Below are 19,657 nucleotides of genomic sequence, written 5' to 3'. Positions count from 1 at the left end.
TCTATAGCAATAATTATGTTTTGGAACTGTCCAGCTAAAACAGTCTCTCCATATCTTGGTAAATCGAAGCTAAGTTAAAATGACAGTAATGCATTATCCAGGCCATTTCAATAAGATAAAATACTGGAACTTTAATTATTAACAGGCCTAAATTTACCTACTTTTGTCTTCTTGTGAGAGAGAAATTAAGCTGTTTTGTGCCACCTTGAGATGTTCTCCACCAATCTATAGGATGCTAATGAAAAAGGTAGTTCATAGTTGTTTAAGAAAAGTAGAATTGTGTTTTCAGAAAGGAGGAATGAAAAAGTATTTTTTAAAGGGAAAAAAAAGGGTGATTTTGTCCTAAAGCTGGTTATTTCTAAGTGGAAAGAATAAGGGACAAAGTATGGCTTCAGAAAGTTGCAGAAGGTTTGTGGAAGAGGAGCACTGAGAAAAGAGTTAGGTATATGGTCAGGATTTTCTAAGGTTGGATTATATTTAATTAGGTAAATGGATTTATCTGTTATCCCAGAAGGGAGGGACCAGTTCCTCCAGGGTTAACTCCTAGCAGAACTTCCTGTCACCCAGGATCAGGAAAAGTATGCTATCTTAAAGAAGTGGCAAATGGAGAAGGGAAAATCAGAGTATGTTGATATGCCCTTCCTTTTAATTGATTTAGCCCAATGCAAACAGAGTATGGGAAAGTTTTCTGAAGACCCTAGTATGTTTGCTGAAGGGTTTCAGATCCTAACTCTGGCCTTTGATTTAACTTGAAAGGATATCCAAATAGTCCTATCTACTTGCTGTACCCTGAGGAAAAACAGAGAATTTTGGCCACAGCCCATGAGTATGCTGGCCAACTCACCAAGGACTAGTCCAAATATTGCTTTATGGGTAGAGATACAGTCCCAATTCAGGAGCCTAATCAGAATAGTAATTCTTGGGAAAGAACAGAAACCAGGAAGCACATGATCTAATGTGTATTAGAAGGGATGAGAAAGTATATCAAAAAGCCAGTTAACTATGAGGTTAAAGGAGTGACCCAAGAAGAAAAAGAAAATTTAGCCATCTTTTAGGGACAACTTGTGGAAGCTTTTAGAAAATTTACTAACATTGACCAGTCCATTCCCAAGGATCAATCCATGCTGGAACAACATTTTATCAGCCACTCTGCCCCTGATATTAGGTGAAAACTCCAAAAGTTACAATCAGGCCCACAAACACCAATGCCCCAACTACTAGAGGTGGCCTTTGGGGTATTTAATAATCGAGATCAAGCTGAGGAGGAAGAGAGAACATGAAAACAGGCAAGCCAGGGCTTAAGCTAAATTGATGGCCATAGCTGTCACCCATGCCTTGCAACCTCAGGACAATCCAAGGAGGCCAAGGAAGTTTTAACCATTTGCTTGGAGATAAATCAGAAAAGGGGAATGCTTCAAATGTATGTCAGCTGGCCACTGGGGATGAAAATGCCAGAAAGAAACTCCTGTCCATGCCCACTCTACCAACAAACAGGTCACTGGAAGTGGAAAATGTCCTCAGTCCCAAAGGGAATGGGGGCTTCCACTCCTAAGACAGCCATACTGGATGACTGAGGTGGCCCAGGGATTCTGGTGGCTCCTGCCAATGAGATGTCTATCTCCACTGAGGAGCTCCAGGTGGTCCTTGATGTGGCTGGTAAGAAAATCAGCTTTTCTAATTGATACAGGAGTTACCTATTCTGTCCAGATCTTTCTCACTGAGCCTCTTTCCTGCAAAAGTTGTACTGTGACAGGTGTTGACAGAAAGCCTCACACTCATTTCTTCACTGGGCCTCTCACTTGCCAGTTTAAAGGGTGTTTGATCTCACATGTCTTTTTAGTTGTGCCTGAATGTCCTACCCCACTAGTGGGGAGAGACCTTCTGGACTCCCTCAGAGCCATATTATAATTAGGAAGCTCCAAAGCAGCCCCTTTGCTTGACTCTAAGACAAATCAGCTAGAAAAGCAAGGTTTTGTTCCTAGTCATATTCTACACTCAGTAAACCCTGAAGTTTGGGACAAAGGAATTCCCAGAAGGGCCATAAGTGCCCAACCTGTAAAAATTAGCCTTAAGCCAGAACTCGCTTATCCTAATAAGAGACAGTACCCCATAAAGTTGGAATCAAAAAAAGGTTTGAAAACCCTCGTCGAAAAATTCTTAAAACATGTTCTTTTAGTGCCTTGTCAGTCTTCATGCAATACCCCTATTCTACCAGTTGTTAAGCCAAATTTAGAATATCAAATGGTATAAGACCTTAGAGCAGTAAATGATGCAGTGGTTCCTATACATCCCGTTATGGCCAAAGCTTATAATATATTAGTCCAGATTCCTGGAGATGCCAAATGCTTTAACTGTGCTTGACCTCAAGGATGCCTTCTTTTGCATACCAGTTTATCCCTTATCTCAGTATGTTTGCCTTTGAGTGGACTAACCCTGACTCAGGCCAAATGCAACAATATACCTGGATAGTATTATTGCTTCAAGGGTTTCAGGACAGCCCACACTTGTTTGTCTAGGCCCTAAGAAAAGAACTCAAATAAAAGAAAGGGTATGTAGATGTACATAGTACATAGATAACATATTAATATGTAGTCCCACCATGGAGGCCTCAGATCAGAATACCATTCAAGTTCTTAATATCCTGGAGGCCCAGGGCTATAGGATCTCCCAGAAAAAAAGCACAAGATCTCAAAGCCACAAGTTAAATATCTGGGATATATTATAAACCCTGACAGTCATCTTCAGATAGAAAACAAGCTATATTAGGTCCAAGTGCCCTGAAGACCTAAAAGAAATACCCTTCATACTTTCTTAGGCATGGCAGGATTTTTCAGAATTTGGATTCCAGGATCCAGACTAATGGCTAAGCTTCTACATGAATCCACTTAAGGCCTAAATACAGAACCACTACTTTGGACTGAGGAACAAGAAAAGGCTTTAAATAATATCAAACAGGCCCTCACCAAAGTTCCTGTTCTGGGTCTCCCCAATTTAAAATAATTTATCTGGTATATGGCTGAAAAACTTGGGACAGTCCTGGGGATCATTGTACAAAAGCTACTAGAAGTTCCACAGCCTATAGGCTATTTTTCCAAACAGCTAGATTCCATGGTCCAAGGGTGGTCTGGTTGTCTCCAGGCGGTAGCTGCCATTGCTTTATTAGTGGAAGAAGCCAGCAAGCTTACCTTTGGACAGCCACTGGAAGTCCAGACTTCCAAGGGATTCTGGAGATTAAAGGCCACCACTGGCTAACTGGAGACTGCCTTAATAAGTATCAGGCTTTACTTCTTGACTCCTCAGAGGTAACCCTCAAAACCTGCCACACCCTCAACCCAGCTAAACTAATGCCTCTGGAAAGCCCAGAACTAACACATTCCTTGAACTCCTAGACCAGGTTGAAGCCTAGAGGCCTGATATAACAGATCAGGCCATAGAAAAGCCTGAGGAAGAATGGTTTACTGATGGCAGTAGTTTCATTAAAGATAGAGTCAGGAGGGCAGGGTATATGACATTGTGAGTGTTTATAGCGTTATAGAAGCAAAACTTTTGCCACGTAACTCTTCAGACCAGAGTACTGAGCTAATAGCTATAACTTGAGCTTTAACCTTGGAGGAAGAGAAAATTATAAACATATGTATATAGACTCAAAATACGCCTTCTTTGTTTTACACGCCCATGAAGATATCTGGAAAGAGAGAGGACTTTTAAATGCAAAGAATTCCTCTGTATGGGGCTCAGATTTTACATCTCCCAGAAGCAGCTCAAAAAACCGAAACTACTAGCAGTCATTCACTGCCGTGGGCACCAAAAGGAAAATTCTCAAATTGCCCAAAGGAACAACAGGGCAGATTGGGAGGCAATAATGCCCATACCAGCTAGAAAACAACATGGATAAAATTCAACAATGAGCCACTTGGCTTCAGCAGACAATTAATCCCTAATTAACCAATCCTTACTATTCATTGATGTTAGTCACTCAGTCGTGTCTGACTCTTTGTGACTCCATGGACTGTAGCCCACCAGGCTCCTCTATCCATGAATTCTCCAGGCAAGAATACTGGAGTGGGTTGCCATTTCCTTCTCCAGCGGTTGTTCCCAACCCAGGGATCAAACTCGGGTCTCCATCATTGCAGGCAGATTCTTTACCATTAGAGCCACCAGGGAAGTCACTATTCATTATGGGTGGGGAAATTAAAAACTAGTTCTCTAGTTTGTTCTCTTGGATCCCACAAGGTATAAAAAACTTTCTGGCGGGAGATTTTCATTTTCTTATAGCCCTTTTCTCTTTAGTCATCATGATTTATGTTATATTTTGTCTAGTGCTTTGTTGTCTTCCCTACTATTGTAAACCTGTGACTAACACATTTTGGTCCAAGAAAGAGACCAGTTCAGGTCAGTTTAGTTCAGTCGCTTAGTCATGTCTGACTCTTTGTGACCCCATGGACTGCAGCACACCAGGCCTCCCTGTCCCTCACCAACTCCTGGAGTTTACTCAAACTCATGTCCATTGAGTTGGTGATGCCATCAAGAAGGAGACCAAGGACCAACAAATCCAGACTTTCCATTCTAAAAATAGAGAAACATGTTAAACTTTAACCCTCAGATTAGTAAAAAAAACATATACTGAAACAGAATGGCTTCCTGGCAGGGGTGACATTGCCTCCCCTCTTTGATCAACAGTTAAGGAAGCCCTCCCAAAGTTACCCTGGTTCCTTTCCTTTATAGGCCCTTTAGTGGCTATTGTTGTTCCTCTCATTTTTAGCACTCATTTGTTTAACCTTTTGGTTAAGTTTATGTCTTTTAGGCTCCAACAGTTTGAAGGAAGGCTCAGGATGGCTAAAAAAATTCAACCAATTCCAGTGGAGGATGGCCCAAATCCCTATGGTCCTTGGAATAGTCAACGAGGGACTTCTATACTTCTAGGGTAGGCCAGGGTCTATGGCCCTGATTCAGTAGGAAGAAGTTTCAGAAGAGACCTTCAGCCCCCTAATCCCTTAAGAATAAGGGTGTAGAGTCTCTAAGGGGGGATGAGACAGATCAGGACCTGGGGCCCTTTGCTGCAGTGTTATAATCCTTGTACCTGGACATAACTCTCCTGGAACAACAACATACAAAGAAGCTCTAAAGGACTGAAAATAACAGCATGCATGCAGAGTTAGGGCAAATTCTGGACAAAAGATACAAAGAGACCAAAAAACCCGGATGCCACTTCTGAACAGCCTGGAGCAAGGGTTTTGGGGTCAAAAGCAAGGTACTACTCATACCCCCTACACACAACACCACCAGAGAGGTTGGGAAATCACCTATGCTATCCTTCTATCCCAACTCCTGGACATACCCCTACACTTACTCCATATAAGGAACAAGCTCCACTCAGTAAGGAAGCAAGCAAGGGAATCTCTTGTTCTTACACCCCACTGCTGCAGCAGGAACCCCAATAAAGTCTTGCCTGAATTTCTTGTCTGGCCTGTAGTGAATTTCTATTGATTGGGGAAGGCCAAGAAGCCTGGTCAGTATCATGAATATAATTATGAAAACTGCCTTGACCTCACAGACTCTGAAGAATCTCATGAGCCCTCAGACCACATTCTGAGACTCTCTGATCTAGATTTCCCACTTCCCAATATGACATGGAGCCATTCAATTAACTTCTACATGTTTTCTTGCTTGCAAGATGAAGGAAATTTAGACAGGGTGACTTTCTGAAATTGCTTGCAATTCTCAGATAGGAAGACAAATGATTAACAGAATAATTATTCATAATCCTCCCTAAGTTTACTTATTCCCCATTAGATCATGATTATGATTCACTTCAAATTTGGTAATATGCCTTCTTCATTCAAAGTAAAGTACTGAGAACAGAGCAGTCATAGAAAAGGTAGCCTGTACATTTTCTCCCCAAGCAACAGTTTCCAATCCTTCCCTCCTTTCTCCTTAACAAATTAGTTTCTGAAACAGGAAAATAGTTATTGAAAAATATCCTTAAGTGTCGTGAACAATTAAAATATTTTTACTACTGCTTCTTGGCAACTGTAAAGACAATACCTATAGAAGTTACACAAAGAAAAAGAGAAAAGAATCAAAACCTATCAGTACAAAAACAAAAACAATGACAACAATGAAACAAACTAACAAAAAACAAAGGAAGCCAGCAAAGAGAAAAGGTGGGATAAAAGAACTACAAGACAATCAGAAAACAGTCAACAAAACAAAATGGCAATAGTAAATCCTTTCCTATCAATAACTACTTTAAATGTAAATGGACTAAAATACCCAATAAAAAGATACAGTGATTACATGGACTAAAAAACCAAGATCTCACTGTATGTTGCTTACAAGAAACTTACTTTAGATTCAAGAAAACACATATGCTGAAAGTAAATGGAAGGAAAATAATATTCTTAGCAAATGGTAAGAAAAAGAGAGCAGGAGTGACTACAATTACAGCAGACAAAATAGATTTTAAGTCAAAAACTGTCTCTAGAGACAAAGGTCAATATATAACGATAAAAGGGTCAATTCAAAATGAAAATATTGCAAAGATAAATATATGCACCAAACATCAGAGCACCTAAGTATATATGGAAATATTAACAGATCTGAAAGGAGAAATTGACAGCAATGCAAATATAGTAGATTTCAATAACTCACTTTCAATAATGAAAAGAATATCCAGACAGAAAATAAACAGTTGACCTAAACAACACTATAGACTAAATGGACATCACAGATGTATACAAAACTTTCTACCCAACAGCAGAAGAATACATTCTTTAGAAGTGCACATGAAACATCTCCAGGATAGATCATGTTATGCCACAAAACAAGTCTTAATAAGTTTGAGAATATTGAAATCATACCAAGTATCTTTTCCAGCCACAGTAGAATGTAACTAGAAATCAGTAACAGCAAGAAATGGAAAAATTCATGAATATTTGGAAGCTAAATGACATACTTTTAAAGAACCACTGGGTCAAGTAGGAAATCAAAAGGTTAAAAATGATTTTGAGACAAAAATAAAAATGCAGGATACCAACATGTATGGGATGCAGCAAAAGCAGTACAAAGGGGGAATTTTATGGTGAAAAATGCCTACATTAAAAAAGAAGAAAGACTTCTCTAGTAGTCCAGTGGTTGGGACTTTGCCTTCCAAATGCAGGGGCTGCAGGTTTCATCCTGAGTCAGGGAGCTAAGAACCCACTCGCTTTGTAGTCAAAAAACCAAAACATAGAGCAGAAGAAATATTGTAACATATTCAATAATGACTTTAAAAATGGTCCACATTTTAAAAAATGAATGTAGATGGAAAAATTCTCAATAAAATACTAGCAAACTAATTCAACAGCACATCAAAAAAGACCAAGTGGGATAGGTCTGAGATGCAAGGTTGGTTTAACATATGCAAATCAATCAATAAGATATACTACATTAATGGAATCAAAACTACATGATCATCTCAATAGGTTCAGCAAAATCATTTGACAAATTTCAATATCCATTCATGATAAAAGCTCACAAAAAATAGGTATGGAAGGAACTTACCTCAATACAATAAAAGCCATGTATGAAAACCTCACATCATAATCAGGGAAAATCAGAAAGTAAAGATGCCCACTCTCCATTCAATATAGTACTGAAAGTACTAGCAAGAGCAATCAGACAAGAAAAAGAAATAAAAGGCATCAAAATTGGAAAAGAAGAAGGAAAATTATCTGTTTGCAGATGACATAATCCTATATATACAGAAAACCCTAAAGACTCCATTAAAAACTCTTAAAAGTAAGAAACCGATTCAGTAAAGTCATAGGATAAAAAGTCAACATATAATCAGCTGGATTTCTTTAAGTCAACAGTGATCAATCTGAAAGGAAGAAAGTCCCATTTAAATGGCATCAAAAAAATAAAAAGCTTAGGAATAAATTTAACTAAGGAGGTGAAATATCTGTTCACTCTCAACCAAAAAACATTGGTGACAAAAGTGAAGAAGGCACAAATAAATGTAAAGGTATCTGTTTTCAGGCACTAGAAGAATTAATATTGTTAAAATGTCCATACTACCCAAAGCAATCAGATTCAATGTAATCCCTAACAAATTCTTACAGCATTTTTCACAGAAAGAGAACAATCCTAAAATTTGTATGGGTCCACAAAAGACCCTGAATAGCAAAAACAATTGAGAAAGAATAAAGCTGGGAAAACTGGATAGCCACATGCAAAAAATCATTGCCAAGACCAATGTCAAGAAGATTTTTCCTTATGTTATCTTTTAAGAGTTTTATGATTTCAGGTCTTACACTTAAGTATTTGATCCATTTTAGAGTTATTATTGTGTATGGTGTAAGATATGGGTCCAATTTCATTCTTTTGCATGTGACTATCCAGTTTTCCCAGGACCACTTATTAACATTAAAGGAAGTGTTCTTTCTTCATGGTATATTCTTAGCATCCTTGTTGAAAATCAGTTGATCATATATGCTTGGGTATGTTTCTGGGCTCTGTATTCTGTTTCATTGGTCTACGTGTTTGTTTTTATGCTAGTAACATACTATTCTGATAGATTTCTAATGTGATTTAAAATCAGGAAAAGCCTCCAGCTTTATTCTTTCTCAGTTGTTGTTGCTATTCAGGGTCTTTTGTGGACCCATACAAATTTTAGCATTGTTCTACTTCTGTGAAAAAACCCTAGTTAATTTTGCAGTATGATGCTTTCTGAATGTACTGAAAACAGAATTCCCCAGTGGTTTCTGCTCATACCTTGACCCCGTCCTTGGAAATTCTCACCCATTTGTCCTAGGTTCTTCAGATATTTATCCAGGATTGAAGGAGTTGAGAACCACTCCTTGACTCCAACATAATTGAATAGTCTTTGCAGATCATTTGATGGGGATTACTTTGTCAACAAAGGTCCATCTAGTCAATGCTATGGTTTTTCCAGTAGTCATGTATGGATGTGAGAGTTGGGCTATAAAGAAAGCTGAGCACCGAAGAATTGATGCTTTTGAGCTGTGGTGTTGGAGAAGACTCTTGAGAGTCCCTTGGACTGCAAGGAGATCCAACCAGTCCATCTTAAAGGAGATCAGTCCTGAGTGTTCATTGGAAGGACTGATGTTGAAGCTGAAACTCCAATACTTTGGCCACCTGATGCGAAGAGCTGACTCATTTGAGAAGACCCTGGTGCTAGGAAAGGTGCTAGGTAGGAGGAGAAGGGGACAACAGAAGATGAGATGGTTGGATGGCATCATCAACTTAATGGACATGGGTTTGGGTAAGCTCCAGCAGTTGGTGATGGACAGGGAGGCCTGGCATGCTGTGGTTCATGGGGTCGCAAAGAGTTGGACACGACTGAGTGACTGAACTGAACTGAACTGATGTGGAGCAGATTCTAGCTCTGCTTGTTGTCAGTTGGCTAACTCTCGGCTTGTTGCTCAGTGGTTCAAGATCTCAAATTCATCATAGTTGTGGAGGCTTGATGTTCAAAACAAAGGTGTTAGCAGTGTCATGGTCCTTCCCAAACCCCTGGGGGAGGATTCTGTCTTGCCTCTTCCAGTTTCTGGTAGCCTCAGGCATTCTTTGGCATGCAGATGCCGTTACTCTAATCTCTGCCTCTGTCGTCAAATGGCTATGTTCTCCTTTTGTCTGTCCTCACACATTTTAAAGTGGAGTCAAGGAGTGATTCTCAACTCCTTCAATCCTGGATACATATCTGAAGAACCTGGACAAATGGGTGAGAATTTCCAAGGACGGGGTCAAGGTATGAGCAGAAACCACTGGGGAATTTTGTTTTCTGTACATTCAGAAAGCATCATACTACAAAATTAACTAGGGTTTTTTCACAGAAGTAGAACAATGCTAAAATTTGTATGGGTCCACAAAAGACCCTGAATAGCAACAATTGAGAAAGAATAAAGCTGGAGGCTTTTCCTGATTTCAAATCACATTTAAAACATTTAAAACGTTTTAATGTGTTTTAAATGTCCACATTTAAAACGTTTTCACATTTTTCTGCCATATTTACTGAATGAGTGATATTCACACAAACCCTATTTACCAGGGCCTGAAGACTTTTATTAACCAGAAGGAGTTCATTAAAAAACTTTACCACACTTGTGTTAGAGCTGGTCATGTTAATCATCTTAGAACATTAACTATAATTTTAAACATTAAATTAGGATGGCTACACAAACAGATGCAGAGACCACACAAACAAGATGTATTCTGAGCTAGAGGTTAAATGATACACTAATAGATTTCATGTGATCTTAAAATATGAAGAATAGTGTTAATATCTCTGAAAACTTACAGACAGCATGACCACTTGAAATTGCTATGAAAGCTTCACTTGATATTATTACACTTTTCATTTTTTTTCTTTTTTTTAAATGCAGATAGAAATGGCAGGACCTTAGGGAAACCAAAATCCTGTAGTGAAATATTATTTTTGAAAAGGACACTCAGCAACAAGTCTAGAAAGCTGTTCTTTTCATTCTGAGTGCTCTCCTTACAAAAGCCTTAACACCCGAGTTTTAACATGAAGGGAAGTCAGCTGGGAGAACAACTGGCTCAACCAAGTACTCACTTAGTTAATTCCTAATTATTCCATAGCTGAAAATTTTATTCTCAGATTATCAATGCCTAAACTTTCTTCTTCCTTTGTGTATTAGACCTTTGGTCATTTTGTCATTCCTGCCCATTACCACTAGGCTAAAGTGAGATAAAAGAAAGGATAAGCAACTGATTTTCATATGTTAATAAATCTGTGGTGAATAGGAAATTGAAATGGGACTTAAAATTTTTATGAATTTCATGTATTTATGACAATTCCTGACCACCATGAAGTTCACTGTTCTAGTGGCAGTTACTTATTGTTGTACAAATGAGTGATATGTTGCATTGAAAGGAAAATAAACACAAGGAGGGACTATATAAGGCTAGAAAACCTACAAACTAAATTAAGGGAGTCAAACATGGGAAAAATCAGAAACTTTCAGGAGTGTGGAGTATTTAGATACTGCCTTTACAGAAAAATTTTGCTGAACACTGGACTAAACCACCTGAGATTTCTTCAAATTCTGATCATCTATATAACTATGAGACTATTAATTTTTAAAGTATTAACTATAATTGCATCTTATTTTTAAACTTGCAGCATCTAATTTATGTAGTGGCTTTTCTTTATAGACAACCTGGCATATAATATTACTGGTAGGAGAAAGGTTTGTTTTTCATGTTTCATGAGTACTGTTAAAGGCAGCATCTGTAGACGCTTTTTTTTTTTTTTTTTACATCATCAATATTTTAAGTAGGTAAATTAAACTTTGGAAATAGCAGTTGAAGATTCCTATAACTGAGACCAGAAGAAAAACTGAGGCTACTGATTTCTTACTTCAATACACCTCTTGAAATACAGAAGTAAAACACTAGCAACATACTACAGTGTCAGCATATGTACAAAACACATCTGTGTCATGAACCACACAACACAGGGTATAGTCAAAACACTTATCCTGTATCCGTTATCAGTAACTTCCCATCTACCCCCCACCACACTATCTATATGCAACTACTAATCTACCTTCTATCTTTATAGATTTGCATGTTCTAGAATGAAAGCCTACAATATGCGGGAAGCAGCCATAAGTAACACAGATTTGTTCTTTTTTATGACAATAAAAATATTCCATGGTTTGGATAGAAAAGATTTTATTTACCATTCAACAATTGGTGTATATTTGAGTTGTTTACATTTTTGGTTGTTAGGAATGATGTTACTCTGAATGCTCATGTATGAGTTTTTGTGTGAACATATATTTTCAATTCTCTTGGGTAATATATCTAGAAGTAGAACTTCTGGGTCAGACAGTAACTCTATGTTTAAGTTATTAAGGAACTATCAAACTGTTTTCCATATAAGCCACACCATTTTACATTCCTACTAGCAATGTATGAGAGTTTCAGTTTCTCCACATTTTTGCAACATTATTATTTTTTGATTATAGTCAGTGTGAAGTGGTATCTCTTTGTGGTTTTGATATGCATTTCTCTAATGACTATCTTTTCATGTTTTTATTAGACATTTGTATATCTTCTTTGGAAAATTTCTATCCAGCTCTTCTGCTCATTTTTAATTGGGTTATTGGATTTTTAAATTATTGAGTTGTAATTATATTCTTTATATATTCTGGATACAGCCTCTTATCAGATATGATTTGTAAATATTATGTCCCATTCTAAGGGTCTGTTTCTTCATAGTATCATTTGAAGCACAAAAGTTGAGTTGTTGAATTGCTAATTTGATGATGCTCAACTCATCTATTTTTCTCTTTTATTACTTGTGCTGTTTAGGTCTCATCTAAGAAACAAGTGCTTAATCCAAGGTTATGAAGGTTTATTTTGTTTTCTTCTAAGAGTTTTAGTTTCCTTACATTTAGGCTTATGATCTACTTTTGACTTAATTTTTATATATCTGTAAAGGAGTTTATGTTCATTGTTTTGCATGTGGATATCCAGTTGTTGAAGCTCCGTTTGTTGAAGAGAATGTTCAGTCTTTATTGAATCATCTTGGCACCCGTTGTCAGAAATCAGTTGGCTGTAAATGTAATGGTTTATTTCTGGACTCTCAATTTTACTCCACTGATTTATATTTCTAGCCTTAGGTCAGTAATATATACATCTTGATTACTGTAGCTTTGGAGTAAGTTTTACAGTTTGGAAAGTTGAGTCCTCTAGCTTTGTTTTTATTACCTAATTGCCCTGACTAGATCCTCCAGTGCAACAGTGAATAGAAGTGGAAAGACCAAACATTCTTGTCTCATTCCTGATGTTAGGAGGACAGCATTCAGTCTTTCACTATTAAGTATAATGTTAACTGTTTTTCATAGATGGCCTTTATTAGGTTGATGAAGTTTCCTTGTATGTCTAGTTTATCAAGCATTTTTGTCATGAGAGGGTATTGGATTTTGTCAAATGCTTTTTCTGCATCTAATGAGATGATCATATGCTTTTTACCCTTTATTATGATGGTGTATTACATTGATTTGTGAAAGTTTTATTAATCTTGTATGCCTCCCACTTGACTATGCTGTACAGTTGTTGGATTGTTTATCAGTATTTTTTGAGGATTTTAGTATCTATACACATAAGGGATATTGTTCTCTAGTTTTCTTGTGATATATTTTATTTCGGTATCAGGATGATACAGGTCTCACAGAATGAGTGCAAAAGAATTCGCTCCTTTAATTTTTTTTTGGGGGGGTGTTTGTGAGGTATTGGTATTAATCTTTTCTTCACTCTCTGGCAGAATCCAGTGACGAAGCACTGGGCTTTGTCTGGGCCTAGGCTTTTTGATTAGCTTTGGATTAGTAATTTAATCTCTTTACTGCTTACAGATCTATTCAGCCTGGCTATTTCTTCTTCAGTCAGTTTAAGAATTTGCCCATTTCCTCTAAGTCATCTACTTTGCTGTCATACAATTTTTCATAGTCTTTTACAATCTTTTTATTTGTTAGATCAGTAGTGATATCTGCTTTCATTTTTTTTTACTACTATGAATCTTATCAGTCTAGTTAAAAGAGTTAACAATTGTGTTGATCTTTCCAAAGAACAAGCTTGTGATTTTGTTAATTTTCCCCACTAATTTTATATTATTTCTTTTCTTCTCCCTTTAGGTTCAGTTTGGTCTTCTTTTTCTAGTTTAAGGCAGAAGTTTAGGTTACTGATTTGAGATGTTCCTTTTTTAAAATATATTTACAGCTATAAACTGATCTCTAACAAAAATTTTAGCTGCATCCCATGTTTTTGTTGTTTTCATTTTCATTCATCTCAAAGTATTTTCTAATTTCCCTTGTAATTTTTTGACCCATATTTAAAGTGTCTGATTGCCTTCTGAAGTCCCCAGGATTTTTTCCTTTATTACTAATTTCTAATATACTGTAGTCAGGGAACACTCTTTATATGATTTCAATCTTTTAAAACTTATTGAAGCTTGATTTATGGCACAGCATATGGTCTATGACTGGTCCATGTACACTTCAGCAAATTGCATTTTTCACTTTTCTTTTTGATCTTCTCTATAGTTTTCTATCCATTATTAAGTGGGGTCTTGAAATCTTCCACTGTAATTGCTGAATTGTCTATTTCTCCTTCTAAGTCTATCAAGCTTTTGTTTCATCTATTTTGACAGGTTCTTAGGTGCATACATGCCTAAAATTGTTATATCTTCCTGACGGATTGAATCTTTAATCATTGCAAAATATCCATTTTTACCTTTCAGTTCAGTTCAGTTATTCAGTCATGTCCGACTCTTTGTGACCCCATGGACTGCAGCACGCCAGGCTTCCCTGTCCATCATTAACTCCTGGAGTTTACTCAAACTCATGTCCATCGTGTCAGTGATACCATCCAACCATCTCATCCTGTTGTCCCCTTCTCCTCCCACCTTCAGTCTTTCCCAGCACCAGGGTCTTTTCCAATGAGTCAGTTCTTTGCATCAGGTGGCCAAAGTATTTTTAATCTTCAGTAACATTTATTTAAGGTTTATTCCATCTGATATTAGTATAGACACTCTAAAAAGTTTATGGTTGGTGCTTGCATGGTATATAAATTTTTCCATCTTTTTATTTTTGATCTGTAACTTTATGGAGTATTTCTCCTATAGACAGCATATTTGAACAAATTGGACTTATGAATGTGCTCTTGGAATGGAACCTGTTCACATGTAGGAGACATACTGCATTGAGCTCCTCTAGTACATTTTTTATTTATTGTACTTCTCAACTTCATAATTTCCAGTTGGTTTTTTTTCCTATTTATTGACAAATCTTTACTACATCCACCATCTGGGTCCTACCTAAGGCAACATTTATTGCCTGCTTCCTGCCCCCTCCTCCCTTGTGCAAATGGGTGACTTTCTTGTTTTCTTTGCATAAAACTCGACAGTTTATATAGTATCTTGTAATATCTGTGGATAATGATCCACCTCCTCTGGGGGACTGTTATCTGCTTGGTTATTTTCCCTGCAGTGTGCAGTCTGATATTAGGCTTTCTCTATCTTTTAGTCTAGGTACCCAAGTGTTGCCCCTGGGTTGGCATAAAGCAATTAGTGGTAAGATTTTTACCCTTTACCATTGGATGTGTGTGTGCTTGGAGGGTGCTACCATAGTATAGAGTTTACTTTTGACCTATGTTCAGCCAGAGACTAGTACTTTGAGGTTCCTTTTCTGTTCTGAGTGGGCACAGTCTTGGACATACAGTGTTTCAAATTGCCAGGAATGCGTGCGGTTTTATTTTTAAGCCTGCGTTCCTAGGAGTCACATCTGGGTGAGAGCAACTTTTTGCTCAGTCAGTATTTTGTCTAGTTCCATGTGCCAGTCAAACTTCTCCCATGTGTTGATGGTCTGCATGTATTGTGAAATACTTTTAAGTCTGTCCCATGTTCCACTCTGACTGTCCCGAGTGAGTGCAGCCCAGCACATGCACTCAGACTTTTCAATTCTGAGTTGCCTGTGTTCCCAGGAGGCACTTCTGGGCTCTCTCTGGTTTAACTTCTGGCTGCCCTACTGATTTGCTTGTACCAGCGCCTCCTAGTAGCTCTCCACCAAGATCTCCATTGTTTTTCACAATGCCCTTAGGGATGGAGTTCTCCATGCTTTGTTTCAATGAAATCAGTACCCTCAGGTAGACCTGTGGAACTTTTTGTATTCATTGAATGCCTTCCCCTTTGGAAAGAACCTCTGCATCAACGAACCAGAGCTGGGGCCAGAGGACCCTGAGTGAAACCACCACTCTATGAAAAGGCACCAGGACATGGTGGCAGTCCATGGTACTCTTAGTTTTTCGCTCCTTGAGTGAAACCTCTGAGTTAGCTGAGGTGGAAAAAATCAGGGTCCCAGTATTCTCAATCTGTGCATGGAGTGGTTCCACCCTAAGAGTGGGGGGTGGGGTGGTAGAAAGGATCTCTAGTCCTCTTGCTTGTGCTTGCCTGGAATACATTTTTTGCAGCACAGGGTTGGGGAGATGAGAAATGCAAGCAGTTACCTTGCAGGGTGAAACTGTAGCCCCACAGTAGGAGTTGGGGAAAGAGGAGCCCTATCTCTCCCTAATATCTTCACACTTGAAAAGAATAGAGCATTGAGAGAAGAGCTTCTGTAACAAAGACCTGGTGAAGTGGAGAGTATGTCAGTAATTCCTCAAATGCCAGACTCTTGCTGTTCTTACTGAGACTTAATAGGTTTCTCAAATGAATGTTTTTCCATTTGCTTTATGCCCTTTGGATAATTTCTAGATACTTCAAATGATTTTTTAAAAAATAACTTTTTACCAGTTAGGCTGTTGTTTTGTTGAAGGTCTACAGAGCCCCTTACTTTACCATGCTGGATGTCTCAACCTCAATATATTTTTGAACATAACTTCTGGGTCAAAATGTGGTTCAGCAAAAAGCATCAAAGATTGATGCTTTTGAACTGTGGTGTTGGAAAAGACTATTGAGAGGCCCTTGGACTGCATGGAGATCAAACCAATCAATCCTAAAGGGAATCAACCCTGAATATCCATTGGAAAGACTGAGGCTGAAGCTGAAGTTCCAATACTTTGGCCACCTGATGTGAAGAGCTGACTCATTAGAAAAAATCTTGATGCTGGGAAAGATTGAAGGCAGGAGGAGAAGGGGATAACAGAGGACAAGATGGCTGGATGGCATCACTGACTAAATGGACATGAGTTTGAGCAAACCCCGGGAGATGATGAAGGACAGGGAAACCTGGCGTGTGCGGTCCATGGGGTCACAAACAGTTGCACACGACTGAGTGACTGAACAACAACAACAACAACAACAAAGAAATGGACTGGATGTCAGGACCCAGAATTTTCATCCACTTGGCTAATAGTAAGTTCAGTGACTTCTCCTGAAATAGTTTCCTCATTTTTAGAATGAAGAAGTTTTATTAAAGGACCTCTAAATTCCTTCCAGCTCTAAAATCCAATGATATTATAAAATAGAAAGTCATCAGTGAAAAACATTCTAGTGTAGCTGTGTAAAAACAGGAAATACGCAAACAATCCATTGCCTTTGTTTTAAACCAAAAATGTTCCAACCCATTTCTAGTTAAAGCTAGTACATTTCCAATTCTAACTAGCTAATCAAAATACTAATTTAATGCATGGTTTGCAGTTAAGGCATTTTTCTACCCTAAAGGTTTCTTTCTTAGTCATTAGAACTGAGAAACTGGGGGCAATAGAAGGCTGCCTTTCACTGACTGGTCATTAAAAGTATGACAGCTTAATGCTAAGTGAAAGCACTATAATTTGCTACCATTTTACCCATATTATGAGCACTGGAAACAATTACTTTCTCTTTGAGACAATTTCAAGTTTTCCCTTTTTGCATAAGGCTGTAAGGCCATACTCCCAGAGTGTCTATTAAATTTGTACTTATTTGGAGTGTGTGAATAGCAAAATATTAATTCTCCCTATGCATTGCAGAAGAGTTGCTTCAATGGGACACCCATTTCGAGCCACAAAGACATAGTTTATTTAGTACTGATTATCTGCACAGATTGTTACAACAATACATCTGTGGTAAATAAGCTTCCACACTGAGTTATTTTATCTTAACCAATCTTATGCAGCTGATTTGACTTCATACTGTCATTTATTATGCAGTTTATATTCAAAATCTATATACTCAAAGCAGGAGAGAAGGGACCTTTCTATAAGAAAGCTGCCTTTGTAAACATATTTAAATGCTTTCAACTACCAATACACAGTAGAATATCCTATGATGAAGTTACAAGGTAAGAGAATCATGAGTATATACTGGTCAAAGTTGCATTTCCTGAGACAACCAGCAATAAAGAAGGATAGGAGCAAGATGGCAGTGTGTGCAAAGTGATCCAGAAATAAGGAATCATATTAATTTTAAATATCTTGCCTTTAAAAGCAAAACATATTTTTAAACTAACCATCTTCACACACTGAGCTTTGTCAGCATCTAAGGGAAAAGGCAAAATATTTAACTAAAGGTATAGAAAAGGTTCAAATCCCTGCAGAGGAGAAGTAAATGCATATTTTGAGTTTATCCAAATGCTAAGGCCTCTTTCTGATTCTCACAAGTGACCATCAGACTTGAGCTGTTCAAAAATTTCCAAAGGAGCCCATCTCCTCACCAAAATATTTCTATGTTAAAACCTTCAGGAAGGCATCTGGCCCAGTTTTTATGATCCCAAATTACCTTGGCTTCAATTTAATCTTTGTAAACTGGGATTCCCTTAGGAAGAAAGTAAAATTTTCAATCTTAAAAATAAAGGGATATTAAGAAACAAAACCCTATCCCCTGCTCCATTTTCAGAGCTCATATGCCAAAATTGTAGCTTATTCATCCCAAGACATTTAAAAAAATATTATTTTGTGATGTTAACTTTGAAATTTGTACTTTTGTGTGTAATATTTTAATGTAAAATTAGTACATTATGATAAATGTCCCTTTCTTGGAACTTCCTCTGAGTGAATAATCCTAGGAAGTTTTTCTTTCATTTTAATTTGTCTACTATGTCAGTGTATAGAACCACCTTAATAAGATGGAGTTAAGAGAAAAAAAATTAAGACTTAGTTGTAGCCCCTACAGTAACTGTGTTTTTCAGGTAATTAAAGTTTTTATTAGCTGAAAATACTGGTTAATGACCACAGTGACCCAATGGTCTAGAGACCACCTCCAACCATATGAAAGTACTTTCAAATTTCTTTGTGGGGGAATTATCCCCACCCTAAAAACATTCCTGTCCTTCTTTGACTATATGTTTCCCATATCACAGAATCACTTACTTTGAATACCACTATTCACATTCAAAATGAATATTACTAGTGATTATTTCAATTTTACCTGCTTGATTATGCAATAAAATTAAATATTTTCTATCAGCAACATTAAAAATGTACAGAAGGAATTAACAGAAGCAGAATTTCTACCTAGACTAACCATTATTTCTAGTAATGCAGCTGGGTTATTCAAAGGACATGTTTTTTTGGTTGCTGTCCCTCAGAAAAGCAATCACATCTATGGTATTAGAGTAAGAAATGTCCCAAACCTCCCCTCATATTGCAGCTGATTAAGCATCTCAGTGTTAACTTCAACTCCAAAAGCAAGATCCTACCACTTGCTCTGGTATCAAAGACTAACCACAAAATACTAGCTTCAAGCTACTTATCTCATCACCTTTATATAACAAAACTGGAGACTAGACTTAGATAAGCTTAGATATCTACCTACTAATGACAACAACATAAATCGGAAAAAAAAATGTCTCATCCATACCAAATTATCATTTAAAACACAATAAAACCATAGACCAATAAAATAGATATTTTAACACCTTTTCTGAAAAACAAAGCCTCATTATATACAGTTATGAGTAACAAAGCCTTATTATATACAGTTTTTCAAGCTGAATGATTACTACCAAACAAATTAAAGCAAATTCAAGTTGGAAAAGGAAAGGAACTTTCTAAGTGAATATATACCAACATTTTATTAATTATTCCTAATCAGTAAAACTTAATTATCTTGTTTGGGCTCCTCCTTGTTATTTCAAGCTTAAACTCATTAAACTACTGAAAAAGGAAGGGAAGATCTGGTAATAAAGTAATTCTGAAGTGTCAACACAGATTA

This window comes from Cervus canadensis, chromosome X (genome assembly GCF_019320065.1).
Source record: "Cervus canadensis isolate Bull #8, Minnesota chromosome X, ASM1932006v1, whole genome shotgun sequence".
NCBI lineage: Eukaryota > Metazoa > Chordata > Mammalia > Artiodactyla > Cervidae > Cervus > Cervus canadensis.
Note: the sequence above shows the minus strand (reverse complement) of the source record.